The following is a 17,066-nucleotide window of genomic DNA, read 5'->3' on the forward strand; positions in this document are numbered from 1 at the left end:
AAGGGGAACACAATGCAAGCCCAAGTCCGGAGAAAAGTGCAGGGACCCAAAGCTTGTCTAAGCAGCCTGTGTCTTCAGCTTTTGAATGCGGCTTTTGCCGAACACCAAGGTTGCCTCCTGATTCCACCTCATCTCTTGTTCTTCCACCACTGCACCTTTTCTAGCTTTTTATTGAATGCTTGCGGGCTGCGTGTCCCTGCTTTTCCCTTTTGTCACTGGTTTCCTATATTTATTTTCTACCACTTTCTTTCTTTTGTGCCTTTCCATCTTTTGTTCTATGGAAATGAAAAATGAGCCCAGTCCCCAAACTGGAGTTCCTGTATCCACCAGCAGCAGAAATGTGGCAAAATGGCAATGATTACATTGCTTCGAATAGAGTTATGTTTCCGTATTTAACATATGTATATACATTGCATTATAATAAAACGTCGCTATGAATGTGTTTGTGTATGACAGAGAAAGAAAGCTTTCTGGTCAAAATGAATAGCGCACTGTGATTTTAAATTCTCGCTTTATTTCGGAGCTGGCCCTCTGCGCTCTTGTTTTCAATCGTCTGTGGTGCAGGGGATGGGAAGGGGGCGGGTGGTTACCATTCCGGTGGTGTAGCACAAACAAAGCTACCGCCCCTCTCCCCCCCCTTGCAAAATATGATGAGCGGAACCCACGTGCCCCATACATCATAGATGCCCATTTCTAATGCCTCGTGCCAGACTTTGACATGTCAAAAGTAGTCTTTAGCTATGAGCTCTTTCCGCCCCAATCCCTCCAAGCCTTTTAAAGGGGCCCACTGGATCTATTCTTCTGAGAGATGCACGTTTGTGTCATTGGTTAGAGGACAGAGCAGTGTCTGCCCAGCTTTCATTTTAGGCCCCTTGTGTGTGATGTTCACTCACTTCTCTAATTAATAGTGTTATCTGTGGAATTATCTTTCAAAAGATTGATTCAGGAGTGCTCACGGGGTTCCTGAAATAGCAAACCAAATTTCTATCACATCTCTAACATCTATTCATATATGAATATCATTGCTCATAAAGTAATATTGTATTGACATGTTTTTTCGCGCTGATAGGTTTACAATAAATCGCTGGTACTGATCGATGCCTCATTATCATATCATTTTCATGATTCTGTTTTGCATTAAATGACGGCGTACATTAGCAGTATCGTTTTATTTTTATTTTTTATTGACCGAATAAAGCTTGTGCACAAAAGACGCGCCCTTCACGGACACACAGAGAGAATGCGCGCGCTTCATGAGGACCTCGAGCACTGCTCCGGACGCACGCACGCGCCAGAAGCAGACTTAACGTACCCGCCCGCACAGGCGCACCCTTTCACACATACTTGCATGCACACTTTTGGTGGTTTCCGATAATTTTCACAGGTGAGCGGGCATGCGGTGTTGCACTCAGAATACTTTTCGTTTTCCTTGCATCGGCATTCCTTCTGGGGGATACACTTGGTACCGCTTAAGGCATACCCCTGTTTGCAGTAACACCCTGCCACCTTTGTGCAAAGCCCTGAGCTCTTATTAGGCACACCCTCACAGGTCCTCTGACAAGTGCCATTTTGCATAAACTCCGCGTTCTCCTGGCAGCGACACTTCGTCTGTGGGATGCATTTACCCGAGTCTAACGCGTATCCCTGCTTGCACTCACACCCAAGGATGCAGATTTTTGGGCAGGCTTTTGGAGGTCCCATGTGGGTCACATCTTCGCAGGTTCTTTCGCACTTGAGACACCTATATTCAGCGTTCTGAGGGCAGTGACAATTGCTCTTCGGTATGCATTTTCCGTCATTTAAGACAAATCCAGTTTCGCAGAAACACCCTGGAACGCACATGGCGGCACACATCTTGGCACCTGACAGGTTGGCCACATCGTCGCAGGTCATCGGACAGGAGCTGCCACACTTTGAGTACTCCATGTTTTTACCACACTTTTCTGTAAGAGAAAATGTTGGAGAAACAGTTGCCCACTTAATCGATCAGTATGTACTGCATACGTATTGGCCATTGTAGTGCATCGACACATATTCACAGAAACGCGCAATGCAATTCATAACCAGTCCACAAACCTATAACTATTACAAATTAGCTAAAGGAATTAAAAATACAATATTCTACTGTACCACGCTACCAATAAATTCGGAGCTTTTTAATATAACAGAAACAAATCTGTAAGAGTTAACAATTGTGTTAATAATCGATCATATTTAGAGTCAATGCATAATGGAGACATTAAACACATCTAAAATGGGATAAAGCGGGAATTTATAAAGAATTTCATTTAGAATCAACACAATTAGACAGGACTGCCCTTTTTCGTTTTTTTGCTGAAAGGAACTTGAACGTTTCGAGCCGAAATCACAAATGGCAAAATTCAATAAATTCCCAAATTTCGTTTTACGCAAAATGCACAATCATTTTCGCATTTATCTTCGTTATTTTGTATAATTTTTACCTGCCTAGGACTGCTCCATGCAGAAAATGTCTCACTAAGATACATGTTTTGCAAGGGCCAGTTTCCTGCTGATATAGAGAAAGAGTTATTTACGCAATGTGTAAAGTTGTGTGGGGAAAAAAAACACAAAATGCCAGTAAACCACATTTTCTTCTGAGGTTTTCATGGAAGTTTCAGAAATTCCCTCCCCCCCCCCAAAAAAAAAAATCGTTTGATCCTTTCATGGAAAACAGTACTTTTCAATATGAATGTATTTATCTGTACAGTGAAAAACGCCGAAAAGAAATATATAAATTGGAAAAGACCATTTACATTGTGTATTGTGAATCAAGTCAGGAGGTTTTGAGATATTTGCATTCAAAAAGTTATCAGACAGGTCTCAAGGGGGTCATCAGCCGGAAATAATTTAAAATCTTGATGAGTTTTGAACATTCGGCAAACTATAGTTGAGAGTTTGTGACCACGGAAAAAAGCCTGTCTGCTAGGTGAGAGAGTATTTTCTCCAATCATCCACTTTGTGTTCGTTCACCAAAGGACAGGTTAGTGAGTACTGGAACTCTGACGGGCTGGCCACAACAGGAACTTTTTTTTGTCTAGACCTCATTAGGGTATTTAATCCTCGGTATTGAGGTCTGGGACATGGAGGAAAAAGGCATTTAAAAATGCAATTACACAGGCCAAGCTCTTCAGTCGCATGGTGTGTTTCTGCCTCAGCCCAGCTCCTGTAGCCAGCCCCTGTAATGCATAGGCAGGCGCTGTACTGATCAAGGATCTAGACATCACGAGGGTGGGCACACGGCTAAGCAGTTTGCAGCTCGGGTTGGCCAGAGTGAGGCTCAGTTAATGGCCTGACCATGGGCCAGTTACCACCGCTATCCCCAATTAGTCGAGTAAGGTTGAATGCGTACATAGGTTGATGGATGCAAGGCCTTTACGCAGACGGTGCCCTGTTCTCAACCCCTGCTCACCCCAACATGCCTTACTTTATCAGCCACTGACAAAATAATTTAAAGGAATTCCTTTTAAGACAGACGTCACTGCTTTTTTTTTTTTTTTTGCAAAACCCGATGACCATAGTTTTTATTGTCTAATTCCAGACAATGATAGGATCTTATAATTACATTGCTTAATGATTTTGATTTCTGGAGTAAAAAAATACAGCAGATAAAATGTTTTTATTTTTTAACCAGTGACTCTATTTCTAAACAAACATATTTTTTAATTTGTGTGCGTGTATTTTTTTTTTTTTAAATGGGTTCCACCTATTTAGCACACCACAATGTGTTATTTTGGACCACTCTGTGTTTGTACCTTTATTATGAATGAGCCTCCCTACCCAAGTCTCACTCCCAGTAATTTCATGTTAAATTGGATGTCACATGCTTACCGCCAACGTCCACCTTTAAAGATAAGGCCACTCTGATGCCCTTATGGCAAAAGGGCACTGGACTGGTTGCATTTGAACATGTGCACATGTGTGTGCCCACGAGTGCAGGCTGCACATGGAAGACTACAGTTATCCTCAGCCTGATAGCTACAACTGGTAACCTGTTTATGGTAGTTTTCAATTGCAAATTCACCCCTTCCAAGTACCTCTTTTGATAGGCATAAACCTTCCTTTTAAATGTCAGTGTCACTGTCACCCTCATGTAGGCTTTAATGCCCATAAAGTCAGCATACCTGACATTTAATAGTAGGCCATGTGGCAATAAATGTTGAACATGTCCTCAATCCAAAGATGATCTTTTCTGCAGCGAGACTGGCTGCTGCCATAAGGATTCATTGAACTACATGGTTACATTTATGCATCAAGGGCTAAATTTGAATTGGAAGCACCCAGAAAAAATACTTCTCCCACTCATTTGAGTAGTAATTTGAAATCCTGTTAATGCTAAGGTCGGTTTAAAATTGATATATTAGATATGCCACTTACAGAAACTTGGCATTTTCCTGACTAAAGTTTATGGAACCTTTGTGTGAGTTTACAGATGCCTGACCTAAGAAATGTATATTGGAGCCAGCCTGTGAACAAAAGAGGCCTGGGTTTATAGGCAGTGGGTCTTGCTGACATGGCAGCTAGGGAGGAGCTGTGCTCTGCCCTTATTACACATCAAAGTGGCTTGCGCCAGCACACATAAAGGTACCTGATACCAGCCTTTTGCTTCAGTAGCCAAGCTATAGACATACCCAGGTGAAAGGGAGGAACAGACCAGATCCAGTTTTAGGGTTAGACAAAGGGGGGTTCCCCTGTTAATGGGCAATAAACGTGGCTTCCCCAGATCATGAAAGAGAGCAAGATCCTGGACTGCAACAGCAGCAACACAAAACACAATTTGAAGGACAAGCCTCCCGATGCCCTGATAGGCCATGGACTGTAAGTGATGCTGGCCCCCTTTCTTTCCCCCGAAGACCATTTGTGGTAAGTTCAGATGGCTGTGCCCAAGCAGGAGGAATGGAGCATCAGGGACCAACCACATAAAGCTGACACAGAGAGCCAGTGAAATAAGCTACCTGCAAATTGTGCTCCTTTTGAGGCCAAGAGGTCTCCTGAAAATGCTCCTGGTGGCCAGAGCTTGCCACCAGGAGTACAATGAAATGCACAATGAGGGCCCAAGGTATGCAACTTTACAGGATTTTACCTTTAGCCCCTCCTGCTCAAGTGTGGGACTCCACTCCCTCTTTTTAAATTATCCCTGGGGTGGTCTAGCGCCTAGGGGTCAGCACAAGCTCCATACATGATTTTTGCCAAGAAAGGGGGTATGCAGACTCCTTCTTATCCCGGAAACCCAATCATGTGGGTTGAAGCACAAAGGAACAGGACCCAGGACCCCAAACCCAAGTCCTGAAGACAAGGGCAGGGTCCCGGGATCCCCTTCACTGAGACCTATCAATGAAAAGATGGCCCGCAGGATTCTCCTTTATTCCTCCCGTGTCTGGTGTTGGTAGGCACTCCACTTTCTTAGCATCCTACCCTGAGGCTGAAGGCACACAAAGCTCTGCTAGAGCCAGGCAAGGGAAGCTTGTATGGGAGAACAAAGGATGCCAGCTCCAGCATGGAGAGTCAGTAGGGCCAAAGAGGCATTGAGGCTACCCTCACGGGACCCCAATGGCCTCACTGAGTGTGGGTGGGACTTAGCGTGCACCGAGGGAATAGTGGGCAAATCTGCTCATAAAATATTCCCAGATCCCGGCCAGGGAATACCCCATAATGCCCCGTGCTGTCTACTTTGCATTTGGAATTGTGCTTGATGGTTACCCAAGATGGCAGGGATACCACCAATGAGTCTCTAAAGTGATTTGGGTGCTGCAGGAGGTGAAGCAAACCCCCTGCCTATAACTTCTAGAAATAACCCTACCTCTCCCACGTCAAAGGTTGCCTGATCTGAGTAGAGATTCGCCTTAAGTGGTTCTAGTGACATCTACAGACCACAAGGTTGAAGGTCAAGTGTTTTAAAATTGTTACCTGAACCTCAAGAACCATATTACATGTTAGTAATTATGTATTTTTCAAGATATATGAGTTAGTGTTGGACTTGGTCCTTTTTGCAGGGTTATCCCCAAACATTTTGCCTCCTTCCTCCTATTTTTTCGGAACAGTTTTTGTATGCGTTAGCACTGTGGGCACTTTACCACAGGTAACTAGTGCTAAAGTATATGCTATCTGTATAAACTGTATGTGTGATTGACTTATCCATGACTGGCATATCTGATTTACTAGTAAGTCCCTAGCTAAGTGCACCAGAGGTGCCCCGGGCCGGTAAATCAAATGCTACTAGTGAACCTGCAGAACTTATTGTGCCACCCACATGAGTAGCCCTGTAAACATGGCTCAGACCTGCCACTGCCGCGTCTGTGCATTTTTTAAACTGCCAATTCGACCTGGCAAGTGTACCCACTTGTGAGAGTCAAACCTTCCCTTTCTACACATGTAAGGCACCCATAAGCTAGGCCCTATGTAGCCCTGTTAGACTTTTCATCCTTGGCGTGGTCTCCTTTAACTTTTTGCCTCTACTTCCCAGAATGGTGATGTGTGCTGGACTCTGTTTTTGCTGTTTGTGTTACTCTGGTTACTTTACCACTACTTACCAGTGCTAAAGTCCAAATGCTCCCTTACAAAATGTATATGTAATTGGCTTATCCATGACTGGCATATTTGATTTACTAGTAAGTCCCTAGTAAAGTGCACTAGAGGTGCCCAGGGCCTGTAAATCAAATACTACTAGTGGGCCTGCAGCACTGGTTGTGCCAGCTACGTAAGTAGATCTGTAATCATGTCTCAGACCTGCCACTGCAGTGTCTGTGTGTGCAGTTTTAACTGTAAACTTCACTTGGCAAGTGCACCCATTTGCTAGGCCTAAACCTTCCCTTTTCTTACATGTAAGGCACCCCAAAGGTAGTCCCTAGGTAGCCCCAAGGGCAGGGTGCAGTGTATGGTTAAGGTAGGACATACAGGCCCTCATTATGACCTTGGCGGGCGAAATGACGCAAGGTCTCGCTCATGAGTGATATTGATGCATCACAAGCCCTTTTCGACGCACACTCGCCCGTGCGGGGTTATTTTTGACGCACCCAAGATACATTTTCACACTAACAGTGTTAGTGTGTGTTTAAAATTACATGAAGACTCTTTTTGCATTTTTTGTGATAACTTGAGTTGTGTATTGTGGATTTTTGTCGTTGTGGTCTTGTTTTGTTTAGATAAATATTTCCTATTTTTCTAAACCTGTGTTCTGTCATTTTGTAGTGTTTTAATTAAGTTACTGTGTGTGTTGGTACAAATACTTTACACCTAGCACTCTGAAGTTAAGCCTACTGCTTGTGCCAAGCTACCAAGGGGACAAGCAGGGGTTAGCTTAGGGTGATTCTCTTTTACCCTGACTAGAGTGAGGGTCCTTGCTTGGACAGGGGGTAACCTGACTGCCAACCAAAGACCCCATATCTAACAAGCCCCATGGGCAGGGTGCAGTGTATGTTAAAGGTGGGGCATGTACTGATGCGTTTTCCATGTCCTAACTGTGAAATACTGCCAAATTTGTTTTTCACTGTTGCAAGGCCTAGCTCTCTCATAGGTTAACATGGAGGCTGCCTTTAAATAATTTTTAAGTGCAGTTTCCCTTTGGGAGCGGATGGAGATGTGGAATTTGGGGTTTCTGAACTCACAATTTAAAAATACATGTTTTAGAGAATGTGTTTTTTTTTATTGTTAGTTTGAAAATGCCGCTTTTAGAAAGTGGGCATTTTCTTGCTTAAACCATTCTGTGACTCCGCCTGTTTGTGGATTCCTTGTCTGGGTCAGACTGACAGTTTGGTTGTTTGTGCATCTCCACTAGACAGGGACACAAAGAAAGCTGGGGTGTAGCCTGCATATCCTGATGGGCCATCTGGGCTAGAGTGGAGGGAGGACTGCCCTCACACAAAGCAGTCTCCAACCCTATGGTGTGTTTCTCGACCAGGCCTGGACAAGGCAGGATCCTCTAAACAACGGAGACTTTTCTTTGAAGTTGTGCAACTTCAAAGGAAGAAAGGGGTATAAATATTGGACCCAAACTCCCAGATTTTAGATCACTTAAAGGATTCAATGGGAACTCTGCCAGGAGAAGAGCTGAAGGAGAAGTGCTGCCCCTGCCTGTGACTATGCTTTGTTGGGCTGTTATGCAGTTACTGCTTCTGCCTGAGAAAGGGGACAAAGACTGGACTTTGTGGTATATTCCTGCTTGAGAAGTATCTCCAATGGCTTGGACTGAGCTTGCTCCCTTTTCTGAAGTCTCAGGGCCATCAAAGACTTCCTCTGCCACCACGTGGACTCTCTGCTGAGACTCCTGCCCTGCCAAGTGGTGCCCTATCCAGTCCCTGGGCCCTTGAAAGGAGAAGCAGGGGAAAAACCAAGAAGACCTAAGTGCACCGACTTCAAACGACTCCGGACTAATGATGCTGCCCGATCCTGTGACACCACCTGCACCTCAAGTCATGCTCCTCGCTAGAGTGCGACGACCCAGCAGGCCCAATGCTTTCACAGCCTCGCTGAAGTCCACCACTCCCTGAGTCCCGAAGTGCCGTGTCACCAACGTCCGTGACACCTGACTTCCCCGCACCACACTTTGACTTCCGGATATCGACCCTGCCAGAAGTGCGCAGATCCAGTGCTTCGCACCGACGCGCCTCGCCTCCACAGCTCCCTAGCAAAGACCCTACGCCTTGTACCGATGCCTCGGCTCCACAGCTCCGCAGCACCGGAACCGATGCCGCACCGGATCCACAACATCTTGATCCCCGACTCCATTCACCGGGTTGTTTCATCAGTTACACAAGGTACTCTACCTGGGGGCCCGTGCGACTCCCTGACTGGCACTACTATGGCCGGATTGTTGGGGAATGACTCCGTCATGAGACCATGATATTACTAAATCGACACACTTGTGTTTCTAAGCACTATATTGAAGTTTAATCTTTAAAAATGTATAACTTGACTTGTCTTTGTTGGAGTTTGGTTATTTTGGTCAGATAAATATTGGCTATATTTCTCACCTGGTGTTGAGTCCTTTTGTGGTGTTTTCACTGTGTTACTCTGTGTGATTGTATACTTTAAACACTGCCTTTGAGATAAACCTTACTGCTAATGCCGAGCTACCAAGGTGGTGAGCAGGGGTTGTCTTATGATTCTAACTTCCTTACCCTGACTAGAGTGAAGGTCCCTGCTTGGACAAAGTGCAAACTGACTGCCAACCAGAGACTTCATTTCTAACAATTAGTGATTGACTTAAGTACTTTCTAGAAAGGCTTAGACCATTTTAGCCTCATCCATTTAATGTTCATTGTTTGCCTGAGAATGCAGATATTGAGAAAGATGTGCGTTGTTATGGACAATGTGCAACATATAAAATGTGGTTATGCAACAATATGTATTATAAATCCAATTGTCAATGCAAAGCATGTTGTGAGGAAATTAAAAATATACATTCTAAAATGTGCTTTTCTTTTGCAGTACATTTACATTACACAGTAGGTTTGATAAGACATATGTATAGAAAGAAAATACAATACAATGAGGGACAGTGCCCGTTTTTGCAGTGCACATATTTAGACAATAGAGAGTTTATAAATTCATGTAGTTTGTGGACTGGGAACCGGAAGCTCACTGAATGCAAACAGGAAGACCCATCCTAAATTATCACTGTCAGTGACATGATGCTGCACTAGGGTTGTGAACTCCCAGATACAGACTAGTAAATAGGAGGCTTTTATTATATTTAAACCCATGAATTATCTTATAAACATAATTGGTAGGCTTTAACTAGGCTTGCCTCATTATTTCTAGTGTGCATTCAGGGTCAAATGTTACCCTATAGCCAGGGGACAGAAGATCTGCCACTTTCTACTTAGACCTCAGGATATTTTTACAGATTCATGTGTTTTACTTTTACAGCTTAATGTACCATCCTCACCATCCACTCCTATGTATCCATTACAAAATCACACCCACCCATCCCATTTAACACAAACATTTCACATCTCACTCATAACCATTTTCAGCAAGCACACTCAGGGCACTCTATACTCATGCTAATTAATGTACACTCTGTAGTCGTGCATGAAGCAGACTTAGCTGAGATCATCCCTGACAATAAACTGGATAGCATATTTGTTAGAGAGATCTGGCTCACCCCATTCACTCCCTATATTCTTCATCTTCTGGTACCTTGGGTCTCCACCCACATGCACATTGACGGCCCCTACAGAGCAGGAGGGAATCATAGTCATCCATCCCATTTCATGGCCAGACATACTCCAAAACAACCAGGCTATAATTCTTTCAAACTGTTATTCAGTCATTTTCCAGTCTAAATCATAAATATTATCACATTCAATGTGTCAATTTAACTTTTGACATTTTAGCAGAAACTCATCATTCTACCTAGAAGTTTATCTCCTCATCAAAACTATATCCACCATCTTCAAAAACATCTTCACCGAAAACCTCAACTGCCTGGCAAACCATCAACTAAGACTATGAAAGCTGCCTTCCTTCATCTACTGACTAGCATTTGCATCTCCCAGCTCATCACATTGCCTGCCAAAACCAAGATGAAAGTCTAGGAACTCATCTTCTCCACTCTGACAAATATCATATGCATCATCCTAATTCATATTTGGGGATGATACACAGCAAACTATATTTAAGTTTGACCTGCTAAATAGCTTTGTTCTTCAGCAATAATAATTACAAAGCTCTTGTAAAACAGCCCACCTGTTGCAGTTTTCTCCAGTATGACTTCACTGGCATTCAAATCTGGCCCTACTACAGAAGTTGAATCCTTGCAGAAACACCTCCCTGACCATGGCAGATTGCCCATGCTGCATTCAAACTACAGCCATGGAAACAAAACTCACTGCACCATGGTACAGCCAGATGCTCATCAACATCACATGCACACTCAAATGACAAAAGAACAGATGGAGGTAAACATGAGTGAGGGAATATCTGAGCATTTTGAGGAATCTCTGCACCAGATGCAGGCAGTTCATCTCAGAGACCAAAGTCATTATCAGTGTAGTATCGGACAAAATCAGGTATCTCTTCACAGCAGTTAAGTAAAATAAAATCCCTGGAATCACTCTCTATTAAACATAATGAATGCTTTATTAAGCCAAGATATCTTCTCATATAACTTTATGACCTCAGTTTCTGCCACTCTTGAAGAAGTACAACTAAACTGTGGATAATCTTGCTAAATATTGCCCAATCACCCATACAGGTAAAGATCAAATTCAAAGCCATCTTGCAAAACTAACAATCCAGTCAGATAATTATTCTTAAAAGAGATGGCCACAGTCCAAGCAAACAATGCCGCTCTCCAGATCTTCAAAAATCTTTTTTTAATCTTCAACCAAAATTAAGGTTGTTGATCACCAAGCCATACTCAACATCCTGATTTCAAGTAGTTTTTTCGTTTTTATAGACTCCTTATTCAGTGCTTTCTCTCATATTTGAAGAATGGATCACAGTTTGTTCAGATTGGCTCCTCCGGATCTGACTTTATTTAAGTGATGTGATCCTTATAGTACTATCTTCTTTATCTAAATGGAGCCCTTAAGAGTCCTGCTGGCCAGAAAAAAAACATTTGTAGCCATGATTAAATAAACAACACTTGGTTGTACCTGTAAATCTAAATGTAATTGTCCTAAACCTTCTTCAAAGTGGTTCCCAAGAAAACTATGCATACTCAAATCCAACAAAGTAACAAACAATACAGTAGTGACTCTCAAAGATGAATCTAACTAGTATCTCTCCTTTACTCAATTGGATTTAACATTGGCTTCAGCCTTATCTTCAAGACCACATTGGATACACAAACGAGTACATAGCACCAAATGTCCTAGCTCTGTAAGGTAATGCCATTTCACAGTGAAGCCCAATTTCAGGACAGCTCTACAAGTACTGGTCGTTCCCCATCCATATGGTAGCAACTCATTGCTGGTTAGCTTACAGGAGACATGGAAGCTCAGCTCATCAAAGGTTTTTGAAAATATTATGGTATGATTCCAACACTCAGAAAAAATATTGACTCTGGATGTCAGAACAAATAACATTTAAAATAACCAGTGACATTTGCAAACCTGTCAATTTCAATATCCTGCCATACCTTGCAGAAAATACCACACATTCAAAAAGCATTCATCCTTTGAAATACTTGACCGATGGCACTGATTCCCCCAAAAGCTGTTCCGAACAAAATTGTCTCCGTCACCCACTCGTTGGAGATTAGACAAACAAGGAGGATACATAGTTCATATGCTATGGCCTTGTGAACTCAACCAGAACTTCTGGGACAATGTTGGGGAGATACTGGTCTGGTCTAGTGACCTGGCCCTTTAACCTGCGATACGGCTTGCATTGCTCTATCATGTTCAATCCTTCCCTAATGTGAATAATCATAAGCTATACTGGCTGGCCTCTACTCTAGCCATGGTGAAACTGTGCATCCTGCGCTGTTGGAAATTATCCATGCCCCAGACCATTGAGAACAGAAGTGAGGCCATGGAGGTTATGGTCTCTCCTGAACATCTAGACCCAGATTTATGGTGGCCTAGCGCCATTCCAATGCCACATTAGTGTAATTTTTTTACACTAAAGTGGCGCTGGAAGGGCAAAAATGCTGTGCCATATTTACAAAGTGGTGCAATGCTTGCATTGTACTACTTTGTAACCCCTTGCACCCCATTATGCCTGCACCAGGCATAATGTATGCAAGGGGGGAGTTTCGGCACTCGGGGGCCATAAAAACACAATTGTTATCAGCATTTTTTAACACCTGCTAAGTGCAGGTGTTAAAAGAGGCTCCCATTGTTTTCAATGGGCATCTGGATGCTTTGTAGGATTAGCGTAATCATTTTTGACACTATTCCTGCAAAGCGCCGGACTAGCATAAAACATTATGGCGCTAGCCCGCCTGACTGCTGTCTTGGTGTGCAGTATTTTAAATATGGAACACACATGGTTCCGTTGATGGGCACTAAGTAGCGCAAGAAAAGTGGCGCCGCACTAGGTGCAACGATTAGGTGCAAGGTGGAAAATATGAGATGGCAAGCCTTCTACTATAATCCTTCAAATTGGAAATCTGTCTCATATCTGTCAGATCAATTCACATTTTCATCTTCAGACATATTTGCAAAGTCATCTCTTCAAGCAACAGCTATTCATAGTATGGCTCCCCTCTATTCTTTCTGCAGTGTTCTCTTTCTCTTTGGTCACTCCTTTCATCGTCTCCATCCACTTTTGGTCTTCTGAACCTATCAATCATTCCCACATCTATTCCATGTCCAATCTACCTAGGTTTTCAACACAAGTTAGTAATTCAAAATATGTACCTTTACAGCATTTGATTGTTTGATAGCGAAGTTTACAGTTTATAATTCCCATAAATAGGTACATAGATACACACAGTAAAACCAAAAGACATTAAATCAAAATGTGCAACACAAACATTGTACCTTGAAACATAAGTAAGAGATCAAAAATGGACAAGTTTCCTTACCATCACATTTTCCAATCCATAACATCGTTGTTAGCACTGGAGAGACAGGAATTAAAAAAGTATTGTCAATGTAAACATGAAACTGCTCCTACTACAACATCAACTGCTAATAATAAATATTTCCTATGACTGCATGTCTAAGCTCCTCAACATGTATTATAGAGGTGATGGGTCACTCTATTGGCTATTTTGGGTAGGGGTATGAACCGATGCCATGGTGGAACACCCCTATCCTTTTGATTATTTTGTACCATTTTGAAGTTCCATGGTGTCTCATTGACTATCTGTTTCCCTGAGGGCATCTTGGAGGCAAACGCCCATAGACAAATAGAAAAACAGTATTCCCCCTTTTGGGTTTAAGGTATGGCCCAATGTGATGATGGGGCATTGCTGCTTGTTTGTTTTCACCCAAATGTAAAACCTCCAGGGTCTACTGGGTTTTTGACCACTCAAGGGGAAAATTCTCCCCCCACCCCCACCCAATTGAGACAAAATTTCTATGTGCAGAAAGATTATTTTGCTCTCAGTTTCAGGGTACCCCCGCCATCCTTTTTTGTGTTGTGGATCCATATTGAACTCCCTTGTGTCTAGTGGACTTTCTATGCCCCCTAGGACTAATTGGAGGCGAACTCCTATTTGTCTCCCATGGAGAATGAAAGACCTATTGCCTTGTTTGGGGTGGGGATATGGCCTAACAGTAGCTTGAAAAACATACATCACTTTGGTTTTCTCAAATGTAAAATCCTTGGTGTCTAGTTGCCTTTTTGCTTATAGCCAAACCAGACAATTCCCCTTTTGGTGTGAGGGCATGGCCATGGTGGACTGCTCACATAATGTTATTTGTTTTGACACTATTTTGAATTGCCTTGCTTTCTGCCCTCCAGGCTGGCGTATTGAGGCATATCCCACTCTGCCAAAGGAAGGGTTGGCAGAAAGATTGTATTGACTATTATATCATTTGGTGTGGTAGAAATTCCCTGATGTCTAGAAGGTTTTCTACCCCTGGGGAAGTGGTTTGGAGTCAAACCCTCAAAATCCCTCACAGGGGAACACAAAGTTAGTCTTTCCACCTTTCTGGGAAGAGAACATAGCCCTATGTCAAGGTGGGCCTCCACACCTTTTCTTCATTCAATTTTACTTCCATTGTAGCTACATGCTTTCTGTCATGTGGAGGGGGGATTTATGGACAAACCCCTCCAGTATACTCCCTTAGGAGTACAAAGACAATATTGTCCCCTTTGGGGTTGATTGCATTAACATATGCAAAGATGGCCCAACCACACCTCTTTGTTTTTGTTTAAATAAATAAAATAAATCTCTGTTGTCTAGTGGGCTTTCTAGCTCCTGAAGAGGGTGTGGGGGTGACAGAATGGAGCCCCCACTGTCCTTTTCACTTTTAGGGAGAGGTATGTCAGGGAGGACTGACACACCTCCTTTTTAATTTGGTTTACTTCCATAGTGGCTTGTGGGCTTTCTGCCCCCCAGACGATGGGGCAGAAGGACTGATTGTGCCCATGGGGGGGGGGGGGGGGGGGGGGGCAAATGTCCACGGCCTTGTGGGCCAGTCTCTAACCCAAAAAAAAATCACTAGTGTCTAGTGAAAGCGCCAGGCTATTGAATCCCACTACAACCACCTGGTGCTTTGCAGGGCAACAGAGGTGTCTTTGGAAAGCTGAGTTCATTAGCCTTTTGTTGGGGGCTGGTTCTGCAATCATTGCATCACTGCATCAGTGATGCTATCACATCAATTGCAGGATCACCCCGATTTGGAGCAGGAGAGTCCCCTGCCCCAGCCCATGGAGGTTAACAGGGTAGGCACTAGAGCAGCATACAGCTGCTACACCAGTTTTAGGCATTTTGTCTTGATCTCCATTTCAATCACACCCAGTTGTGAGCAGCCTTGATGCGGAGGTCATATCAATATCACCCAAGGGATGAAAGATTCTAGCTAGCCTCTCTTCAACTGGTTTTCCTTTTAAATCAGGTTGTTGAAAACCTAAATTGAAGATAGTAACCTACTTAAGGAAGTTATTTCATGTGTGCAAAATGACATTGACCTTAACATTGTAAAAATATGAGACACTGTAATGTGAAACTGCAAATACCAAAAAAACATTAGGCCTTCAATAAGGTACAAGATTTGAATATCATTATGCTTGATCTGACATCACACCTTCTTTTCGAACCTAACTAGTAAATGTAGCCATATTTTTAATAATGCATGTGTAGTGATTTAAAAAAAACTAATTTAACAACTGTACTTTTTGTTGATAATTTAATTTTTTAAGTCCCTTTGGTAACTAGTACTCTTATCTAAGAATGAGGATACTCATGATGAGCAACAGCTGTGAGGGGACATTTTGCAAATACCAACTGTCTCAGTAACATATTTCTTTTGCATCTACTTTCCAGTGCGGTGTTTACTCACCTACTACCAGCACAAACAGAAGACAACTTCTCTTCGCCATTCTGTGAACCAAATCGTCCTGCAAGCGGAAGAGAGAGAAGAAAGTTTAGGAAGTTCGGTATGTTAGAAAGTGTGAGGTGTCAGTGATTTGGGACTGTAGCATCTTTACATAAAGATTTCACTCCAAATCACTATGCGCCTTCCTTCACTCATGATCGCAAATTCTCACCTCTTATGTTTAGGCCCATATTTATATTTTTTTAGCGCCACATTTGCGCCGCTTTTTGACGCAAAAGTGGCACAAACTTTCAAAATACAATTGGATTTTGTAAGTTTGCGCCGCTTTTAAGTCAAAAAGTGGCGCAAACGCGGCACTAAAAAAGTATAAAATGGGCCTTAGTCTCTTGTTTTAGTATACCACTGGTTGTTTATGCATCCTACTGTGGAAAAAATGTCTCTCGTCAAATGCTGTCCTTTCTAGGTCTAGCTAGAGACAGCTTTAGTCTTTTAGCTCCTTATGTAATAAAGTCTAAAAAAGTAAAAAAAAGTACATGGAAAGTTTCTTTGAGTTTGACCACTTCATGTGTTCTCCATGCATTGCCATTGATTTTAACTGGTATCTATCTAGGCCCATACCATTTTGTGGATGGTGAAATTGTACAGTTTGTATTCCTTTTAGGTTTTGGTGATGTGACTTAAATAGTCTTTATGTACGATTTCGGGAGTGACATGCTGTGCAGTTTACAATCCAGAAACAGTGAGTGTTCTTTGATGTATTCCTTTAGTAATATTATGACATTACAAATTCTGCTTCATGGCTTTTTATTTTGGAAATGGGAGCATGCTTTTTTTCAGCTTAATATATTTACAGTGTTTTTTTCATTCACAAGGTAAAACATGTATGGCTTTCTTTTCCATTTAACTCAAACACTCACCCTTTGTCAAAAATCAACTTCTCTGAAATATATTGTTGCTTATACCTTTTAAGTGCTGTACTTAAAACACAAACTTCATATTCTGCTTCCTTTTTATAATACTCTTCTGTGAGAGGAAAACATTAACTTTTCTAAGTCTCTTCAGTAAAGAGTCTCTGTTCCCAACTTTCACATTGTTGGAGCCTAGGATGGTATTTTAATATAGGATTATCTTCTACAACATCTAGGA

At 42.5% G+C, this 17,066-nt stretch overlaps 1 long non-coding RNA gene across 1 annotated transcript; it reads right to left on the reverse strand.

Moving 5' to 3' along the window:
* Positions 1–1,923: 1,923 nt before the first annotated feature.
* On the reverse strand, positions 1,924–15,982 carry LOC138246444 (uncharacterized). The gene is made up of 4 exons (XR_011194289.1): positions 15,924–15,982; positions 13,496–13,531; positions 2,463–2,530; positions 1,924–1,943 (listed from the first exon to the last, which is right to left on the reverse strand). It is a non-coding gene; the product is annotated as an uncharacterized lncRNA (long non-coding RNA).
* Between the last annotated feature and the right edge of the window lie 1,084 nt (positions 15,983–17,066).

Source organism: Pleurodeles waltl, chromosome 7, assembly GCF_031143425.1.
Source record: "Pleurodeles waltl isolate 20211129_DDA chromosome 7, aPleWal1.hap1.20221129, whole genome shotgun sequence".
Lineage (NCBI taxonomy): Eukaryota > Metazoa > Chordata > Amphibia > Caudata > Salamandridae > Pleurodeles > Pleurodeles waltl.